Below are 19,925 nucleotides of genomic sequence, written 5' to 3' on the forward strand. Positions count from 1 at the left end.
TCCGCCTGCCTCTGCCTCCCGAGTGCTGGGATTAAAGGGCCACCTTATTTTTATATTTGTTAGTTTGTTTGTTTTGAAGAGGCATGTATGTCATGGCCCCTACATGGAGGTCAGGGAAAAACTTGCAGGACTCAGCTCTGTCCTTGCCTCCTGTAGACTTCAGGTGATTAAGCTTGGAGGAAAGTGCTGAGTCATCTCCCCAGTCCCCATTTTTAATTTGACTGATTTATTCACGTTAGTTCTTTTTGAAATTGTTCAGTGTATTTCGACCTTATACATTGCCCTTCCCCAGCTCCTCCCACATCCACCCCTTTCATTACCTGCTCAGCTTCGTGTTGTCTTTTCTGTCCCTCCCTTTTCTTTTCTACCCATCAACTCCATACAGCCTTGGCCGTGTGGCCTTCCACTGGAACTTGGAGAAACATTAGAGAAAATCGACTCACCCTCTCCAAAGGGCACCTGTTGGGATTTTCAGGTTCTTTCTTAAAAAGAAAGAGAAGAAAAAGGCTCCGTGGCCCATCTGCAAAGGAGAGCTTACACATCAGTTCCTTCAGGGGTGAAGTTCACTATAATGAAAGGCTCTCGTGGCCATGAGCACGTCTCCAGGTAGGAAGAAGAACTTTAGAAACAATTAAAATAGTATGCAGAAGTCTAAGCTTGGGGAAACCTTAAAGGGAATAAGAGGCTTCTCTTTAAGGCCTAGAGAGAAGCTCGGGGAGGGGGTGGAGATGAACCACCCACCCTGACAGAAACCGAGGGTGGAGTGGTGGTGCTGCCTCAGGCAGTCTACAGAACACGCAAGTGTCCCAGTGGTGTCTTTGTACCAATCCCTAGAACAAAGGGAAGGTCTGCCTTGTACAGCCTTTCAAGGATGGTGGAAGTGTCACATCACTTGGCTTAGTTCACAGTAGCATATGTGACAGGGAGCTGTCAAGTTACAGCCACATCTCCCTTCTAACTCTCTGTCCTAGAGACGGTGGCAGGGAGATGTGGCCTCATTCAGGCCACGGGATCTGGCTTAAAGATGGAGGCTGGTGTGTCCTGGAACAAAGGATTGGTGCAGAGACGTGTGAGATTGTGGTGGAAGCAGAGACAGTTTATTAAAGGAGAAAAGCACTTTTCATATTAGAAGCAGGCCAGCTCAAGAGAAAGGTCAAAGTCTCAGTGGTCCCTGCCTGGAACCTGTGACCTTTTTAAGAGTTAGTTCCAACACAGCCTCCAAAGTCACTGAGAAACCCTGTCTGGAAGAAAAAAAAAAGACATTTACATTCTCTTCATTGTTTCTGCACATGCTCTGTTTTGTTTCATAAAGGTCCAGTCTTTCTCTGCAATGGTTTCTTTCATAAGCTAATCTTTCTAAAAGTCATTTATTTTTATTTTTTTGTGCACCTATGTGTGGGTACCCATGAAGGCCAGGAGAGAGTCAGATCCCCTGGAGCTGGAGTTACAGGCAATTGTGTCTTCTGCAAGGAAAGTAAGTACTCTTAAGTACTGAACCATTTCCCCCAGCCCGTCATGTGCTAATTTTGATGCCTCTCAGCCTCCATCTCCATACTACTGTCTTTCCTCACTGATGCTGAGGACAGCAGCATGCACCTGCAGTCCCAGCATGCACCTGCAGTCCTGGCTAATAAGGAGGATGAGGCAAAAGGATGCTTGAGCTCAGGAATACAGAGCCATTCGGGGCAATATAGTAGGATCAAGTCCTTACAAAAACAAAACAACAGCCAGATGGTGGTGATACACACCCTTAGTCCCAGTACTTGGAAGGCAGAGACAGGTGGATCTCTGTGAGTTCAAGGCCAGTCTCGTCTAAAGAGCAAGTCCCAGGACAGTCTCCAAAGCCACAGAGAAACCCTGTCTTGAGAGAGAGAGAGAGAGAGAGAGAGAGAGAGAGAGAGAGAGAGAGAGAGAGAGAAGCAAAATGAGGACAATGACCTGAAATTGAGAAAGAAAGAACTTAATTCAGAGAAACCTGGCTGCACTCATCCTAATCTTGGGAAGTTTGAAGCATGGCAAAGCTGATGGGAAAAACAGCATTTTAAGGTTTTTTTTCTGTAGCATCGGACTTAAATTACTTTTGACAGTGTCAGTAAATCTGACTCTAAATTCAGCCACAGCACAATTAAGCCCCCAGCCACCCACCCCCACCACAGGAGGCAGCTCTTTTAACTGCTCAAATCACAGGTAGGAACAATCCTTCCTCTGTATTATTTCTCTAAGTCACAAAGGCCCACCCTGTTAACTCAGACCTCTGTGGGTTTCAATAAAGGCCTTAGTGGGCCTGGAGTTAGTGTATTCCCAGTGACCCACAATGCAGGCCTTCCTTCTGCACTTACATAAAAGGGCATAATTAGAGCTTTAGCTCTATGTATACAATGAATATGAAAGATGCCCTCACCCACTCACCTTTCTTTAATGTGATTTTTTAAAAAGTGTTCATTCTCTAAATAAGCTGATGTTGGGCTTCTAGAAGATTATGTAACTACATTAATGCTGTACTACCTCCTGTCCAAATATCTTGAACTGTGTGCTCTAGAAAAGCACCTTTAATTTCTGGTCAAGGACCAAATGTCTTTGAGGAATGAGATGCCTCTCTTTGTCTCTATTTGTGTCTGTCTTTGCAACTGCGTGACCTCAAGGACAGAGAGGCTCAGATAAGCGGGCAGGAAGGGCGGACGAGTTGCAAGGGTGGGGAACATCCAAGTTATGTAACCAGTAGCATCAGTAACATGCTTTTGAGTTGCAGGTACGATGGTAATGTAAAAAGACCCAATAAAAGCTGTGGTCCATTATTACAAAATATCTCAAGGCAGAAGTGCCCTCAGGCAGTTTAAAAGACAGTCTTGGTGTTCTATATTCTTTTTCTTTTTGGTTGTGCACATCTAAGTGTGTGTGTGTGTGTGTTTAAAACTATAAAAGCAGTTTTTGTTTTCATATATCACCTTTTGTTTTCAAAATTGGCATTCATTATCTCTGGAACTGCATTCAGATTTTTTTTTCTTTTTGAGACTGTATTGATATGTAAGCCAATGTGCCATAGAACAAGCTACATAGCCCAGGATGGCCTGGAATCTGCTATCCTTCTGTACTGCTGAATATACTAAAGAGGCCCTTTTGTTCTTCGGTTTGGGTGTCAGAGTATTAAAGCAATAAACCCTGAGAAATTGAGATGTTACAGGGAGGCTCAAGCTGGGAGAAGGAAAAGACCGGAAGCGTGGTTCTGTCAGAGAACTTATCTCCCAGGATACCCACGGTTCTGACAGCTTGTTAGACCACCTTTTGAAAGAGGCTGTGGCTGAGAAGAGGCTGCTGGGCATGCCCACACTTTGACCAGGACTGCTTATGAATAGGTACCTCTTGTCTCCTTTTTAAACCTAAATCTCCTGTCAAGACACTGAAGATGGACTCGGAGCATACTAAACCTTTTTGTTCCCCTTCCCAATGCAGTCACAGTGAATAGCTGTCCATTTCCTGCTGGTTGCTGTTTCTTTGTCTCCTTAAATTGGCTTAATGAGGATGGGTAGCCTGGGTAGTGAGGGCTGCCAGGGCCCAGGCTAAAACATTGGAACAACTGTGGTGATACTGCCTCAATCTCCTGAGTGCCACACCTCCATGACCAGCGGTGGAAAGAAAAAAATTGACGGGATCAAAGATCAGTTCCCCCAGTGAAAATACCACAGATTTTTTTGTTTGGTTGGTTTGGGTTTTGGTTTTGGTTTTTCGAGACAGGGTTTCTCTGTATTGCTTTGGAACCTGTCCTGGAGCTCCATCTGTAGACCAGGCTGGCTTTGAACTCACAGAGATCCACCTGCTTCTGCCTTCCAAGTGCTGGGATTAAAGGAGGGTGCCACCAACGCCTGGCGAAAATACCACGGTTTTAAATCTATGGTATTAATGAGTCTTTGAATCCAAAGAGTCATTTGCTCTTTTGACTCATATGAACATTTGCTGAGTAGTCATATTTACTGGCATACGTGGTAATAATTCTCTATACCCAGCAGTGGAAAGCTTATATCACCAACCAGCTGAGCATTCTTTTTGCTGTATTCACTGGAAATCAGGTTGGCATCCTGAGCCCCTGTGTACCAGTCATAGGCCCTGGGTTGACAGCTCTAAGCTTTGGGACCCACAGATGTCTGGCTCTAGACTTTCAAAGTCTAAGGCTTATTGTGGCTAGTATTATATTTCTGAGCTGTCAGTGCCCAGACCCTGAGCTTTCAGCCACTCTGGGTAACTGGACAGTTCTCTGGAACTCTTCCAGCAGCTAGAGCTAGCCGTTTTTTACAGTCTCTTGCCTTCCGCAGTTTCCAGTCACAGTCCTTCCCTTCCCATAGTCTCCACCTCTCCTTGGTATCCTTCCTTCTTAGCTCTCCCACAATCTGTATTTTCTCCTTCTCAGCTCTCTGCTGCTCTCTGAGCTCTTCCGATGCCCTCTAGCTGCTGCTTCTGACTGTGCCTGGAACTGGCAGCCCAGAGAATTTTCTGCTCTTTGGGGCAGCCAGCTCCTCCTGCTAGAGCCACACCACAAGCAGACAAGGAGACCACTCAGAAAGGCTTTCCTGAGGCCTAAGGCTGCAACACCAGCTGTCTGGATGGAGGAGGTGGTGTGCTGACAGGAGCTGCTGAGGGGGAGGGAGACACCTGCAGTCCTTGCAGACAAGGTCACCTAGGGTTAGGTGGAGCTGTCAAAGGCAGGATAAAGTCTCAGAACCACTGTAGGAGTGAGTGAAGCCGAGTCTCCCAAAGCAAAGCTTTCATTACATAGGAAGACATGGCTGTTGTGGCAATTTCTGGGGCTAGAAAGAAGTCTCTTTTGGACATCTGTGACTGGACTGAAGTTTCTGTGAACAGCAGTGAGGTGTAAAACAGAGAAAGCTCTCACAAGGACAAACTGCTCTGAGAAGTAGGTGTCTGACTGACAGCCGCCACACTCTGTGTTGCAGTTACTGCCACTCCAGGGCACCTTTAGGGGCAGCCACAATCTTGTTCCTAGTTGTCCTTGACTCAGGGACCATGGCCCACAATAGCAGCAGTTACACTCTCCCCAGCAGTCTCTGATTTGGGGCTATTCGTTTAGGCTCCTAGGCAACAGATGCTATTGCTGCCTGGAGGGGCTTGACAGCTGTCAATCAACTGGCTAATCTGCTAGGCCACAGTGTCTTTAATCATTTAAAGGAACAAACACATTAAGGAATAACTTACAGAGACTCAATATGATATTACCATATATCTCAAATAAACTTTGCCTAGCAATAATTAACAATAATAAAGGTACCGACTAAGTACTTTCAGAGAGGGTTAGGCCTTCTGGTCTGTGTTAGTTGTGTGGTAGCACAATGGCATTTTCATCCTTCCTAGGCAAGGCTGAACTGTTTTCCTAAGTGCTTTTTTCTATTTTCACTCCCACCAGCAATATAGAAAAAGACATTTTTAAGTTCATGTACTAATCAACCCTCACACTGAAATTGTCCCCCCCCCCCAACGATAGGGTCTCAATGTTGCACAGGTTGGCCTTGAACTCATCTCACAGTTTTATTTATCTTTTAATGCTTATTTGTTTTTATTCGTGTGTGTGTGTGTGTGTGTGTGTGTGTGTGTGTGTGTGTGTGTGTGTGTGTGGTGCTCCATGTGTCATAGTGTATGTGTGGAAGTCAGAGAACAACTTATGAGGAAGTTCAGTTCCCTCCTTCCACCGCATAGGTTCTAGGGAGTGAACTTGGGTCCTTGGGCACCTCAGGTTTCCAGACTTGGCAGCAAGCATCTTCACCTACTGAGTCATGTTGCCTGCCAAATGATCTTGTTTTATTGTTTTGTTTTCTTAAATCAATCTGAGTCATAAGTATTAACATGTCTCAAATGTGTACTTCCTTTACATTAACATGTTTGAGTCCCTCTTCATTTCTCTTATTTGAAATTCTTCATGTCTTCAAGTCTTTCATCATTTTCCATTTTGAGTAAGCTGATGTGTGCTGGGGATTAAATCCAGGGTCCTCACACATGCTGGAGAACTATTCCACTACTGAGCTATACTCTCAGCTTTCCTTTGATTATAAATTATAAATACCTCTTTCCATTGCATACCTTGTCTTCTCATATTCTTTTATATATTCTGAAGAACTAGATCTCAATATTTATAAACAAAATTTCACTATGTAGCCCAGGCTGGCCTCAAACTCCTGCTGCCTCAGCCTCCCAAATACTGGGATTACAGGTACATTGTTTATTTGTTTATAAGTTTTTGAGACAAGGTCTCATGCAGTTCGGACTGGCCTTGAGCCTACTACACACTGGAGGCTAGATTTGAACTCCTGATCCTGATCCTTCTGCCTCCACATCTGAGTTTGGAGTTATGGACACAAAGGCTACTCTGCTCTGAAGTTCACATTTAAATACAGTTGAATCTATGAACCTTATCTTTACATTTTCTGTGGTTTGTTTGGAGCTTTTGTCCCTCAAATTACAAAACAGATCTGGAACCTCAGCTCTTTGGAGATACGGGCAGAATGACCAAGAGTTCAAGATCATCTTGGCTAGACAGAGTTTGAGACCAGCCTTGGCTACATGAGACCCTATCTCAAAAAAAGAATCTTTTCTTCCCCAACTCAACTAAGGTATTCTCCAACATTATTTTCTAGAAGCCTTATAATCTTATTACTTAATAACTTAATAATTAATAAACATTAATTTATTAAGAACTGTAACATTAATTACTGTCCTGGACTCTTAAAGAACTTTAAAGATGTATTCATTTATTTTGATGTGTATGAGAGTTTTGTCTGCATGTGTGTACCTGCACTGCATGCATGTTTGGTGCTCATGAAGGTCAGAATAGGGCGACAAACCCCCTGGAACTGGAACTACAAATGCTTGTGAGCTGCTTTCTATGTGTGTGCTGGGAATCCAACCCAGAACCTTTGAAAGAGCATCCAGTGCCCTTAACCGCGGAGCCATCTCTCCAGCCCCCGACACTTTGGCATATGTATTTCAGTTCTCACCATTTAGACTCCAGGAAGTGTAAAAGAAATTCATGGGAGCAGTGTCACATACAAAGCAATTGTAGGAAATACCATTAGCCTTTCACCAAGACTTAAAAAAAAATGTTTTCATTGCATACTTTAGGAAGGGGCCTCAGCAGAAGGTTATGAATAGTGGAGAAGCAAGTACATAAAATACTAGAGTTTGGGCTGATGAGACCCTCACCCGGGTAAAAATGCTTCTAGTCAAACATGGCAACTGGAGCTCAACCCCTCGTAACCACATGGTAGAGGGGGAGAGCTGATGCCCCCAGGTTGTCTGCTGATCTCCACGTTCTTACTGTGGTATTCACATGCCCATGTACACACACACACACACACACACACACACACACACACACACACACACATGCACGCGCGCGCACACACACACACACCAAAAAATGTGAAAATAAAAAGAAACGCAAGATCCTAGAGTAACAGAAACTGGAATTCACAGATATAAATGTCTCAGGTTTTCAACTTTGGTGACCATGTGAATGGGACTCTGAAAAGAGAAGGGGGAGGAAGAAGGCTTGGCTACAAATTCAGACCTCTGGCTTTCAAGCAACAGAAGCCCATTGCTTTTATGGAGCTGGAGATAAAATGAGGACTTAGGAAACATAATGGCTTCTAAAAATGCAAAAATAGGGGGAGGTTTGGATTTGGAGACATCTAAGCACATGTGTTAAAGTGTTGTCTTCACTTCTCTCTCAATTTCTCTGTTTCTGTCTCTGCTCTTCCTTCTTTCCCAGAGTACATGCATTCTCCTCTTAGTTAAGGAAAACTGTTCACATTGTCTTTTAAGGTCAGGTAATTGCAGAGAATCCAGCAAGAGGAAACACTTCCTTAGGGAAATTTTTTTTCAAGAGAAGTTCTGATTGGCTAGATTGTGTCACACACGCTCATCTATCTCTGACTCTTACGTTTTCATTTAAGTACCAACTGTACACTCCACAGGCTCATGTTTTGAATACTTGGTCCCTATCTGGGGTACTAGTCTGGGAACTGGTGGAGACGTTAGGAAGTAGGCCATAGCTCGAGGAAGGTAGGTTGATCCCTGGGGGCTTGCCTTTGAAGGTTGTACCTGGTCACCAGTCTCTTCATGTCTCTGCTTCCTATCCACCACGAGGCAGGTAGCCACATACTTCTACTGCCAATGTGTCTCCTCACAGGGTAGTGTGCCTCAACACAGGGTCAGAATCCATGAAACCAAAGATTGCTGATGGAAACTCTCACATTGTGACCCAAAATAAGTTTTTTTGTTATGTTTATAGTTAAGTAAAAGCAAGTTAGTGACATAATTTTATTTTATGTGTATAAATGTTTGCCTAAATGTATCCATGCACCACATGGATGTCTGTTGCTGCCAGAGGCCAGAAGAGGGCATCAGATCCCCTGAAAGTAGAGTTACTGCAACTTGTTAAGTTACACTGTGAGTGCTAAGAATCAAGCCTGGGTCCTCTGAAGGAGCAGCTGGTGCTCATAACTGCTGGGCCATCTCTTCATCCCCTAATGAGTGTTCAGTGGAGGTGAACAAAACTGAAGGAGTAGAAAATAGTGGTGGGGTCCTGAATGTAGATAATGTGCAGTTGGGTTCTAGAGTTATAGGGGGTAGGAGGTAAGCAGGGAGAATTACCATCAGCTCCAACTCGATGGACCAGTTGTCCTCAAATTCTCTTTTTTCCATTCACCATTTGTCTATTGTCCACAGCTGTATAACCAGTTAATTATACTCATCAACTATAAGGGACTCTCTCCCCACTTTTTTGGCAGTTTCGTGGTGTTATTTAAGTGAAAATAAACACTGTTTATTGGGAGCTGGAAAGATGGCTCTGTGGTTAAGAACACTAGCTGGTCTTCCAGAGGTCCTGAGTTCAATTTCCAGCAACCATATGATGGCTCACAGCCATCTGTAATGAACTCTGATGCCCTCTCCTGGCCTGCAGGGACACTTGCGACAGAACACTGTGTACATAATAAATAACTCTAAAACAAACAAACAAAACCACTTTTTATCCATTGTTGCTGCACAGACCTGATGCTCAGCTGGGCTGCTTTTCCCCACTGCTTTTGAGTTCCTGAAGGACATGCTTTGGGTGATCTGAGCACAGTGAAATTTGCAGCACATCAGACAGTCTTCCAGCTCCTTGATGATGTGAATCAGAAACTTCCAGGAAGCAACATGTACCCAGTCTTATTGTTGTCCCATAGCCAGTGCTGAGCATCAGGGTCTGGCTTTTGAATTGTCACACAACCTGTTGTCAATACCTCTGAGTTCCTGACAGTTGCCCTTGACATTGACAGATTGGTCAACTGGGTGAACCTCTTTTTGATGATCTCAGGCTTTATCAGAGATCTGGGTGCCACATCCACTGAGCAGCCTGTGTCTGAGAATGTGCGGAGGGTGTCGAGGATTGACAACACAAAGACCAGTCAACGATGTAAAGAAAACTTTAAGCAGGCCCCAAAAAGGCTCAAGAAAAATTCCCAAGAAAGGCTTCCCTCCAGAAAAGCTTCTGCTCCCTGCCTTACCCCTGGCTGGTTCTGCTCTGACACCAGAGATTGACTTGGGTGTGTCAGAAGAGGAGGTTGGTCCTTGGAAAAGGTCGAGGTCAGGTCCCGTGGGCCAGCCCTTTTCAGGAACTTATTGCCCTGGGCATTGTATTGTTTTTAGTAAACATTTTTTTACAGCTGCCTACTCCCAGGCTGATGGGGAAGTGGGTCTCTGCCCAAGGTCTGTTGTCCCCACATCTGGGGCAGCCATAATGTCTCAGAGGAGATGGCAGCCACCTTACAGGCAGCGCCCACAAAGGGGAAGAAAAATGATACAACCAGAATCTTTTTTTGAACAATAGTTACAGTCTCTGCTATAATCTCCAGATCTTCAAGGCTTGGAATAGAGACAACATAGAGGGTACAAGAGGAAAAGGTAAACTAATGAATCCAGGAAGAGCTCCTTTTTGAAAGAAAGGTGTTAATGAATAAACACAAGGAAAACAGAATATATTTAATTTCCAAAATTTTTCAGGAAAATATTCAAATAAAAATTCTGCTGCTAGAAGTTGACAAAACAATTTATGTCCTATAACAAATCTCTAAAACAATAAAGATCAAAATATCTTTTAAAAACAGGGGCTAGGAGCCGGGCGTTGGTGGCGCACGCCTTTAATCCCAGCACTCGGGAGGCAGAGGCAGGCAGATCTCTGTGAGTTCGAGGCCAGCCTGGTCTACAGAGCGAGTTCCAGGACAACCTCCAAAGCCACAGAGAAACCCTGTCTCGAAAAAACAAAAACAAAAACAAACAAACAAACAAACAAACAGGGGCTAGGAAGACAGAGTTCAGTGGGTAACGTGTTCACCATTCTACTGTGAGGATCTGAATTCATATCTCCAGAACCTACCCAAGACTGCACACAGTGTCTTCATCTGCAGTCTCAGTGATACCATAGTGAGATGGGAGCAGAGACGGGACAAAGCTCCGAGGCCAGCTGGACAAAAATAAAAAGAGAGACTTTGTCTCAAAGTGAAAAGTGAAGACTGACTCCTGAGTTTGTCCTCCAACCTGCACACACACACACACACACACACACACACACACACACACACACACACCATGTATTTAACAAAACAAAACATATATCAAAGGACTGATATCTTTTTTTTTATCACAAAACAGAAAGAAAACCAGAAAATCAAACCCATGACAAAATTTCATTGTTTTTATCCTTTGAAGCTTGATTTTTGTTGTTGTTGTTGTTGTTTTTTCAACACAGGGTTTCTCTGTATTGTTTTGGATGCTGTCCTGGAATTCGATCTATAGACTAGGCTGGCCTCGAACTCACAGAGATCTGCCTGCCTCTGCCTTCCCAGTGCTGAGATTAAAGGTGTGTGCCACCAACACCCGGCTAAGCTTGACATTCTTACCTAAACTGTGCCCATTTTTCCCTGTACACAGTATGCCAATCACAGAAAAAAAAATGACTTGCAAAACACTATGTTTATCCCAGCACTGGGGAGGCAGAGGCAGGTAGATCTCTGTGAGTTATATGTTAGTCTGGTCTAGAGAGTTCCTGGACAGTCAAAGCTACATACAGAAACCCTGTCTGGAGCCAGGAGTTGGTGGTGCATGCCTTTAATCTCAGCACTCGGGAGGCAGAAGCAGGCAGATCTCTGTGAGTTCAAGGCCAGCCTGGTCTGCAAAGCGAGTTCCAGGACAGCTTCCAAAAAAATACAGAGAAACCCTGTCTCAAAAAAAAAAAAAAAAAAAAAAAAAAAGAAACCCTGTCTGGAACAACAAAACAAACATGGTGTTTATTTATAGAGAGTTAAGCACATGGAAACTCCAGAACAAGTTTCAAATCCATCTCCCAAAACCCTGAGTAAGGGTGCATGTACTGGACCATGTTCCATCAACTATACCTTTACCATCATGAGCCATATAGTACAAGTATTGCATTTCATCAGCTGAAAGAAGTAACTCATCAAGGAAAGTGGATTGCTGGATCTGATGAAATAATCCTTGTAATCTCAACGCTCTATAGAGAACTAGAAAGACTAGGAGTTCAAGGTCAATCTCAGCAAGCCAAAGTTTAGCTTGAGCTACATATATGTCTCAATATAAACATCCCTCAAAAAAGAAACATATATATATGTACATATATATACATATATATATATATATATATATATAGAGAGAGAGAGAGAGAGAGAGAGAGAGAGAGAGAGAAAGTAGTAAAGGTAAGGTGAGTGCTAAGGGCTGGTTACGCCCCCACCCACCCCTTCCCCACACAGGGTTTCTCTGTGTAACAGTCCTAGCTGTCCTGGAACTCGTTCTGTAGACCTGGCTGGCCTCGAACTCACAGAGTTCAGCCTGCCTCTGTCTCTCGTGTGCTGGGATAAAAGACATGTGCCACCATCGCCTGGCTTATATATTTCAAAGACTATTCTGGAACTAAGAAGTGAAATGGTTGGGTGGGGCACTGGGGGTGGCCTGGTGGGGAGGGAGGGGGAGGAGGGAAGAGGAAGCTGGGATTTGACATGTGAAAAAGGCTTGCTTCTAATTTAAATAAAAAAAGTGAAATGGATTAAACCGAGTCCATGTATTCAATAACTAAGGGAAGGTGCTTCTACTCAAGAGATGCTTTCAAAAGAACCGCAAATGGGCCAGAAAAATGGATCAGTGATTTAGAGCCCTTGCTGCCTGCAGAGGACCTGTGCTGGATTCCTAGCACCGGGCAGTGGCTCCGTGACCACCCATAACTCCAGAGTCGGCAGGCAGGCAACGTTGGGCAGATGCACGCAAGCAAAACATGCATACACATAAAAATAAATCTAACACCATCAAAAAGAAGTGTGACAGAGAACTTGTTTCGGAAAGACATGGGAAAGACGGAAAAAGCATACCCCTGGAGGACACAGCCTAGATTCTAGTCTTGGCTTGCCCGCTTCCTTAGCTGTAAAACAGTGATAATAACGCCTGTCCTAACTACCTCAAAAGGCGGTTTTGGCGTTCAGACAGAAACCATTATTTAACTGTGTTTTGAAAACTGTAGGACACTCCCTAAATGTAGTCACAAATTCGGCTTTGTGACTGCATCGCTGGAATTCTGGCAGAATCATAATCAAAGGCTGTTGCCGGAAGAGATCTGGCTCTCCTATGGGGGCACTGTGAGCCTCATCAGCCTACTTCTTTGTTGTTGAAACTTTTCAGTCTTTTTTTCTCGCCTACTGGGTAACTAGCAAGGTGCTACTTATGAAAGCACCAAGAGGACAAAATGTTTTAAGAAATTCTTGGCACAAAGAAGCGACCGAAACGCAAAGTCGGCCAGAAAGGAGTTTTCCTCCGGATCGCAGTTCTTTTTGCCAACATCCGATGGATGGCGGCCGCAGAAAGGAAATGAATCAGTGGGACTGGCTTTCCTGTGCGTAACGATGGCTATCCCATTCAGATCCAACGAATAATCCGCTACGATGCCAGGTTACATGCAGGGTGCCGCAACAAGTACCCAGCGCACCTTCGCAGCCGCCTCGGGCCGACTCGGGCAGAAGAATGCGCGCGCACTCGCCTCTTGGCCTGAGCCTCGGGGAACGCGCTTCTCAGCGTGCCCCTCCTCCCCTAACCCGGCGCGCCGACGTCGGGGCACGTGACCGGGGCGTGCCGACAGCGGGGCCGGGCGGGGCCGTCCGGCTCCGCAGAGCGGCGCAAGCGCGCCAGGGCCGCGCCGGAGCGAGCCCCTCCTGCTCCCTGTCGGAGTCAAAATGGCGACAGGGGGAACCTGGAGCAGTCCTGGAGCCTAAGCCACTGACAGGAGAGGGGAGGGCGGCGGCGGCTAGAAGAGGATGGCCGCGGGGGCTGGCGCCAGTGCGGGCGGCGGCGCTGGGGGCGGCGGAGGCGACGGCAGCGGTCCCAGCAGCAGCCGCGGCGGGAGGAGCCTCCGGGGTGAGTGTCCCTCGGTGACTGAGGCTGAGGCTCCGTCTCGCTGCCCGGCGCGGTGCGGGACGTCCGGCTAGGGAGGGGGCCGTGGCTGGGCGTGGCGGCGCCCTGGCGGAGGCCCGGCCGCAGCGGGGGTTGCCGAGGCGCTGGCCGGCCTGCCGTCTAGGGCCCAGCGCGCCGGCGCGGGACGGGCCGGTCCCAGCGCCCTGAGGGGCGGGCCGGACTGGGCGCCGCCGACCGGGGCCGAGGCCGTGGCGCGGCGCTCGGGGCGATAGGACGCCCCTCCCACCCAGCCACCTACCCCACCCCCGCCCTGGTGGCCGCCCGGACGGGCTCCCTGCACAGGGAGAGCTTCGAGGGGCGGGACCCGCCGCACCCTGAACCGGGGAACCCGCTGCCGGCGCGGACGCCTGGTTCCCGGGGTGCGGGGCCGCGGGTGGGCGGGAGGCCCGAAGGCCGGAGCTTGGGGGGGAGGAGCAGGCCTGGGGCGGGCCACTCCCTGCGGGCGAAGGGAAATGGTCCGGGGTGGGGGACTACGGAAGGAAAGAAACCGGCGTGGAGCTTTGACAGGTAGGTGGAGAGACAATACTAGCGTTTGGTGGAGGAGCGGAGGCTGAGCTCCCCGGAGTACTTGGCGAAGGGCGTGCCTCCTCTTCTGCTCTGCTGTTTACTCCCTTGCACGCACTCACCCTCACTCTCCCACTCCAGGGTGAGAACTTTCTCACCGTCTCAGGAGAAACTCCGAGGAGTGTTGTCTCTGCTTTGAGCGAGCACAGCGCCTCTGCACATGCCAGCACGCATGCTAAGTACTCTGGAGTAGGCCTGATTTACAGAGCAGCCTTGGCTCTCTTGGCCAGCGAGCGCCCTGTTTCCTCGGCTAAGACACCTTTCTGAAAGGAGCAAGGGGGCAGGTTTGTCGTTCATTAGCTATTCCAGCAAACGGTATCTTTTGTCTCTGGGTGACATCCGTTTCTTGTAAAAGATTGCTCACACTGTGAGTGCGGAAGACTTGAAGTTACATGAGCCGTACGTCCTTAGCAGCAGCTGTGATTAGACTTGTCTTGGAATTTTGGAGTCGGGAGAACCTTTAGAGATTTGGTGTGTTATAAAATGGGGGAAATGGAGTCTAAAAGGTGAGCTGCCATGGGTCTTAGCTAGGGAAGGGGAGACGTCAGCTGGGACCCGGGCTTCTGCGTACCGTCCCTTTACGCACGCCTGCACTGCCTACTCTTGATGGATTGATTGTTCTCCGCCACTGTGCGTCCCAGTCTCTAGACCTTTGCACAACGAAGTTAAAGCAAAAAGGAGCACTTTCTCTGAACCTGGCAGCTACCTCAAAATAGCTGCTAAAGAGGCCACACACCATGTTTGTTAAAAATTGAGTGACGTATCATTTGCGGTTTTCTTAGGCCCATGACTAAGTTTTCATCAGATTATAACCTGGCTCATGAGTTCAGTAAAGCCCACAGGTCAATATTTTGTTCTGTAAAACCTAACTAAAGTGTTTTGTGTCCCAGCATGATGAGCATCTCAAGAAGTTCTTTATATCCGACTCTAACTTTAGGATTTAAAATACAGCGATTTTCCAGGTTATACTGCCTAGTTTCTTTCTCTCCTTTTGTGGAGCTACAGAATTTTATTTATGGTGTGTCATGGTCAACTTTCAGAAATATAATAGAATCAAGTGGTTCTGTTTTCATGTTTAGTCACTGAGCTCAGATTACTCAAGTGATTATTGAAGGTCTGCTTTGTGTTTGAATTATTCCAGAGCTGGGGGAGGAAGTGAAGAAATGTAATATATAATAGACCTTGCCTAGAGGTTCTTATTGGAAAAAGATGCACTAACATGAGTCTAGAGGCCAATCTAGTGAGCTCTACTATACAAAGAATGCTGTGGGAGTTCAGGGTAGAGGAAGTTCTAGCAGGGCCTTAGGAGTTTAAATAACTTCCTGGGACACTTGGAACTTCAGCTGACCAGTGAGAGTTTATATTTACAGAGAGCTTGCAGCAGTTACTTTGTGAGAAAAAAGCAAGTGTGTAAGTTGGAGATTGGCACTAGGGAAGGGAATGGAGGGAGACAAATGAGCAGACAGTAGAGTTTCTTGGGAAGATGTTTTCAATAGCAAGCGTTAGACAGCCAGAAGGTTATCTCTGTGGAAGGATTTTAGTGCCAAGTTGCAATTTGGAGTTTTCTTTTATACAAGTTATAACCTTTAAAGATATTGTTTGTTATAAGCTGTCATCCACAAATTGAATTAAAAGAAGGCAAGAATAAAATGAGCCAAGAAGACAGTAGCTAGCTGTTGCATTATCTGACTCAGATTGAGAACCTAAACTAGAATTGTTCCTCTACCTCCCAAATGCTCAGATTACAGATGTGTGCCACCATACCCAGCAAAGTGTATCTCAAAAGTTTTTTTCTGTAGTGCTAGAAATCAAACCCAAGGATGTTCTACTGCTGAGCTGGGTAGGGTAAAGTCAGTAAGAAGGGTTACCTAGCAGGTATCTGTGTATATAGACACTGTGGTAAAATATATGTAATAAAATTTACCATCTTAGGATAATTGTACAGTTGTGTACACATTTACATTGTTGTACAGTCATTACCATTGCCATCTACAGAATGTGTGTGTGTGTGTGTGTTGGTTTTTTCTTTTAATTTGTGTGTTTGTGTGCTTGTAAGTGCAGGTGTTTGTGGAAGCTAGAGGCTTCTGATCCCACCTGATATAGATGTTAGGAATCAAATTCAGGTCCTTTGGAAGAATAACACATGCTCCTAACCACTGAGCCATATCTCCAGCATTTTAAAAAAAAAAGTTCTTTTTACTAGATTTTATATATTTTTACTGTGTATACATAGCCAAAGATCACAGGTGAAAGTCAGTGGACTATTGTGGGAGTTAGTTCTCTCATACTATGTGGGTAGAATTCAGGTACACTGGCTTGTGCATCAGGCACCTTTATCTGATGAATGGTACTGATGGCCCAATTAACAGATTCTTTTTTCCCCTAGTACTAAGAATTGAACTCAAGGCTCCCAGCATGCTAAGTTTAGTTTCTGCTATAACATTACACACCAACCCTCATCTTTGATCTTCCTAAACTGAAAGTCTGTACTCTTTAAACACTAACATGGTTAACCTCAGTCACTGAGATCCATTCCTTAACTCTGTGTCTATGACTTTGACTAGGTAAGAATGTACTCATAGAATCATACAGTATGTGTCTTTTTGTGACTGACTTAATGGTCCATTTATTTGTACAGTGTCAGAATTTCCTTCTTTTTTGAAGCTGAACTACTCATTCTAAGTATATACTACATTTTGTTTATTCATCTGTCCTTGGACACCTGAGTTGCTTCCATCTTTTGACCACTATGTATAACACTGATGTGATGAACATAAAAAAATAACGTGTTCTTTAGTTTATCAAGCTGAAGAAAGTTTACATTTCCACCAGTAATGCACAAAGAGTGTGTGTGTGTGTGTGTTTTGAGTTTCTTCTACTTTTATACTAAGCCATTCTAAAGAGTGTGATGTGTTATCATTGTGTTTTAAATTGCATTTACTTGTTTGTTTTTTTGTTTTTGTTTTTACAAGACAGGGTTTCTCTGTATTGTTTTGGAGGCTGTCGGACCAGCCTGGCCTCGAACTCACAGAGATCTGCCTGCCTCTGCTCTGCCTCCCAAGTGCTGGGATTAAAGGAGTGCGCCACCACCGCCCGGCCACATTTACCTTTTTTTTTTAATTTGCATTTACTTAATAGTATTGAATATCTTTCCTTCTTCTTAACTGCATTTTTTCGCCTCATCTGCCCTTTTAGGTTTTTTGAAAGAGATCTTGAAACCCAGGCTAGCATCAGAACACTTAGCTTTCCTAGTACTGGAGTTACAGACATAGACTACCATGCTCAGCTTCTTTACCTGTTTCTTAAATCAAGTTCTGTTTGTTGAGTTGTAGGAGTTCTTTGGTTTTCTGAATATTGATCTCATCAGATATTTTGTAAAATTACATTGTTTTGTATGTTCTTGCCACTTGTGTGGGTGCCAGCATGCTTTGCACATTCCACAGGATGTGTGTGACGGTCAAAGAATAAATTAGCAGGAGTTGGTTCTCTCCTTTCATCTTATAGTTGGTGGTGTGGCGGAGATTGAATTTAAACTCAGGTCCGGCTTGATACCTACAGTAGAAAGTAAATGTTTTCTATTAATCTATGAAAAAATGCTTATTTATTTATTTATTTATTTATTTTTCCGAGACAGGGTTTCTCTGCATTGTTTTGGAGGCTGTCCTGGAACTAGCTCTGTAGACCAGGCTGGCCTCGAACTCACAGAGATCCGCCTGCCTCTGCCTCCCAAGTGCTGGGATTAAAGGTGTGCGCCACCAACGCCCAGCTATTTATTGGTTTTTTGAAACCAGGTCTTGCTATGTAACCAGGTTGGCCCTTGAACTAATGACCCGTCTTTCTGTGCTTCCCAAGCCATGGAATTGCAGATGTGTACCACCACACCCAGCAAAAACCTTAAAAAACCTTTTTTGCCTGTGGTGTTGGGAGATAAACCCACTGGTCTTCTGCCACTACTATGCTACATCTGTAGTCTATCAAAAAGTTTTTAACTATGAGGAAACCCTGTTTATCTAGATTTTCTTTTGGTGTCATATATGGAAATTGTTGCCAAATCCAGTGTCATGAAGGTTTTCTTCTTTTGTCTTCTGTTAAGAGTTTTATAGTTGTAGATATTCTATTTATCTTTTTAAAGTATAGCTGTCCCGTTTCCCAGTTCAATGGCCTTGGCACCTTAGTGAAAATCATTCGAGTGTAGTTTAATTGTAGAAAGTGTGCCTGGTGTGTACAAGGACAGGAGAAAGAGGAGAAGGGAAAGATTGAGGGATTGAAGAAGATAGGATGGCCATTGAAGCATAAGTGCTAGGTTTTGATTTGGGGCTCTCTTTGGTCTGTTTATGTCGGTTCCAGGCCGTTTTAATATCTGCTTTGTAGTTAAGATTTAAAATAAACAAATATGATCCTCTGCATTGTTTTTTTTATGATTGTTTTGCAGTGGGATCCCTTGAGATACTACAGAAATTTTAGAATGGATTTTTCTAATAAAAACTATTGGGATTTTGTCCTATTAAATATGTAAATTGCTTTAGGCATTAACTTTTTGCACTTATTGTATGTGTGTGATTGTGTGTATAAGACTGTGAGTGCACGTGTGTGTTGGTGCCCTTGTGCACCTGTGGAAGTCAGAGGGCAACTTGTGGAAATTGGGTCTTTCCTTCCCACTATGTGGGTTCTGGCTGTCAAACTTAGGTCATCAGTCTTAACTTTTTGTGGGGGCGCGGTTCTAGACTAGACAGTTTCTCTGTAGTTCTAGCTATCCTGGAATTCACTCTATAGACCAGGCTGGCTTCAAACTCAGATTCTCCTGCCTCTACCTCCTGAGTGCTGGGATTAAAGGCATGTGCCACCACCCCCAGCTTAGTCTTAACATTTTAACAAGGTTAAATCTTTCATTTGCTTTCAGCATTGTTCTTCCTTCCCTTCTTCCTCTCTCCCTCCCCCCTCCCCCTTCTTTCTATTCGGGTCTCAACACCCCCTTCCCCTTCTTTCTATTAGGGTCTCATGTAGCCCAGACTGGCCCTGAACTCCTGATCACTTGTCTCTAGCCTGGCAAGTGCTGGAATTACAAATAAACTCATGCTTTTAACATTTTTTTTCCAGTTTGAATGCTTTTTATTTATTCTTTGTCTTAGTGCTCAGCTAGATTTCTTAGTACTTGTGTTGACTAGAAGTGGTAGAAATGGACCTACTACTTAGATTGTTGGAACGTTTTCAGTCTCTCTCTCTCTCTCTCTCTCTCTCTCTCTCTCTCTCTCTCTCTCTCTCTCTCTCACACACACACACACACACACACACACACACACACACAGAGCCCACTGAGAATAATGTTACCATAAGTTTCTTGTGTGCAGCATTTATTATGTGAGATAGTCTTCTATTCTAGATTATTTTAGCTGGTATCTTTTTTTTTAATGTGGGTTCTGCAAGAGTTTCTATCCTTGTAAATGTGTCTTTGACAGAATGATATGGCAATATTGGGTTTATTTGCATGGCTATTTTTGTTTTGAACCAGGGTCTTGCTGTGTACCCCATGCTGTCCTGGAACTCATTGTGTAGCCCAGCTGGCCTCTAACTAGTAAAGGCCTCTAACTAACCCCTGCCTCAGCCTCCCAAATGCTAGGATTATGATGCAAACCACTGTCAAGCTTATTTGTGAAACTTTAAAAACCATTTTCATGTGTGTTTGTACTATAATAAAACACTTCGGGCACCAAACCTGTTTACAGTTGACAGCTGTTGATAGTCTTTATGATTTTGATTTGCTTTTGATGGCATTACACTGGTACCCAGGCTGCTCTTGAGCTCATGGCACAAGTGATCTTCCTGTTTCAGCCTCCCCAATAGCTGAG

At 44.9% G+C, this 19,925-nt stretch overlaps 1 protein-coding gene across 5 annotated transcripts in view; it reads left to right on the top strand.

Annotated features, from left to right (window-relative positions):
* The first annotated feature begins 13,386 nt into the window (after positions 1 to 13,386).
* The window catches only part of Btbd7 (BTB domain containing 7), a 71,380-nt gene continuing 64,841 nt past the window's right edge, over positions 13,387 to 19,925 (top strand). For 2 of the 5 annotated variants that reach the window (XM_005068377.4, XM_021226185.2), the window contains exon 1: positions 13,387 to 13,458. The gene's annotated coding sequence lies outside the window, so the exon portion shown is untranslated. Of the gene's footprint in view, positions 13,459 to 13,999; positions 14,023 to 14,104; positions 14,364 to 19,925 lie in introns of those variants that run through there. The other 3 variants (XM_021226186.2, XM_021226184.2, XM_021226182.2) reach the window with 3 other exon arrangements.

This window comes from Mesocricetus auratus, unplaced genomic scaffold (genome assembly GCF_017639785.1).
Source record: "Mesocricetus auratus isolate SY011 unplaced genomic scaffold, BCM_Maur_2.0 Super-Scaffold_15014, whole genome shotgun sequence".
In the NCBI taxonomy this organism is placed as follows: Eukaryota; Metazoa; Chordata; class Mammalia; order Rodentia; family Cricetidae; genus Mesocricetus; species Mesocricetus auratus.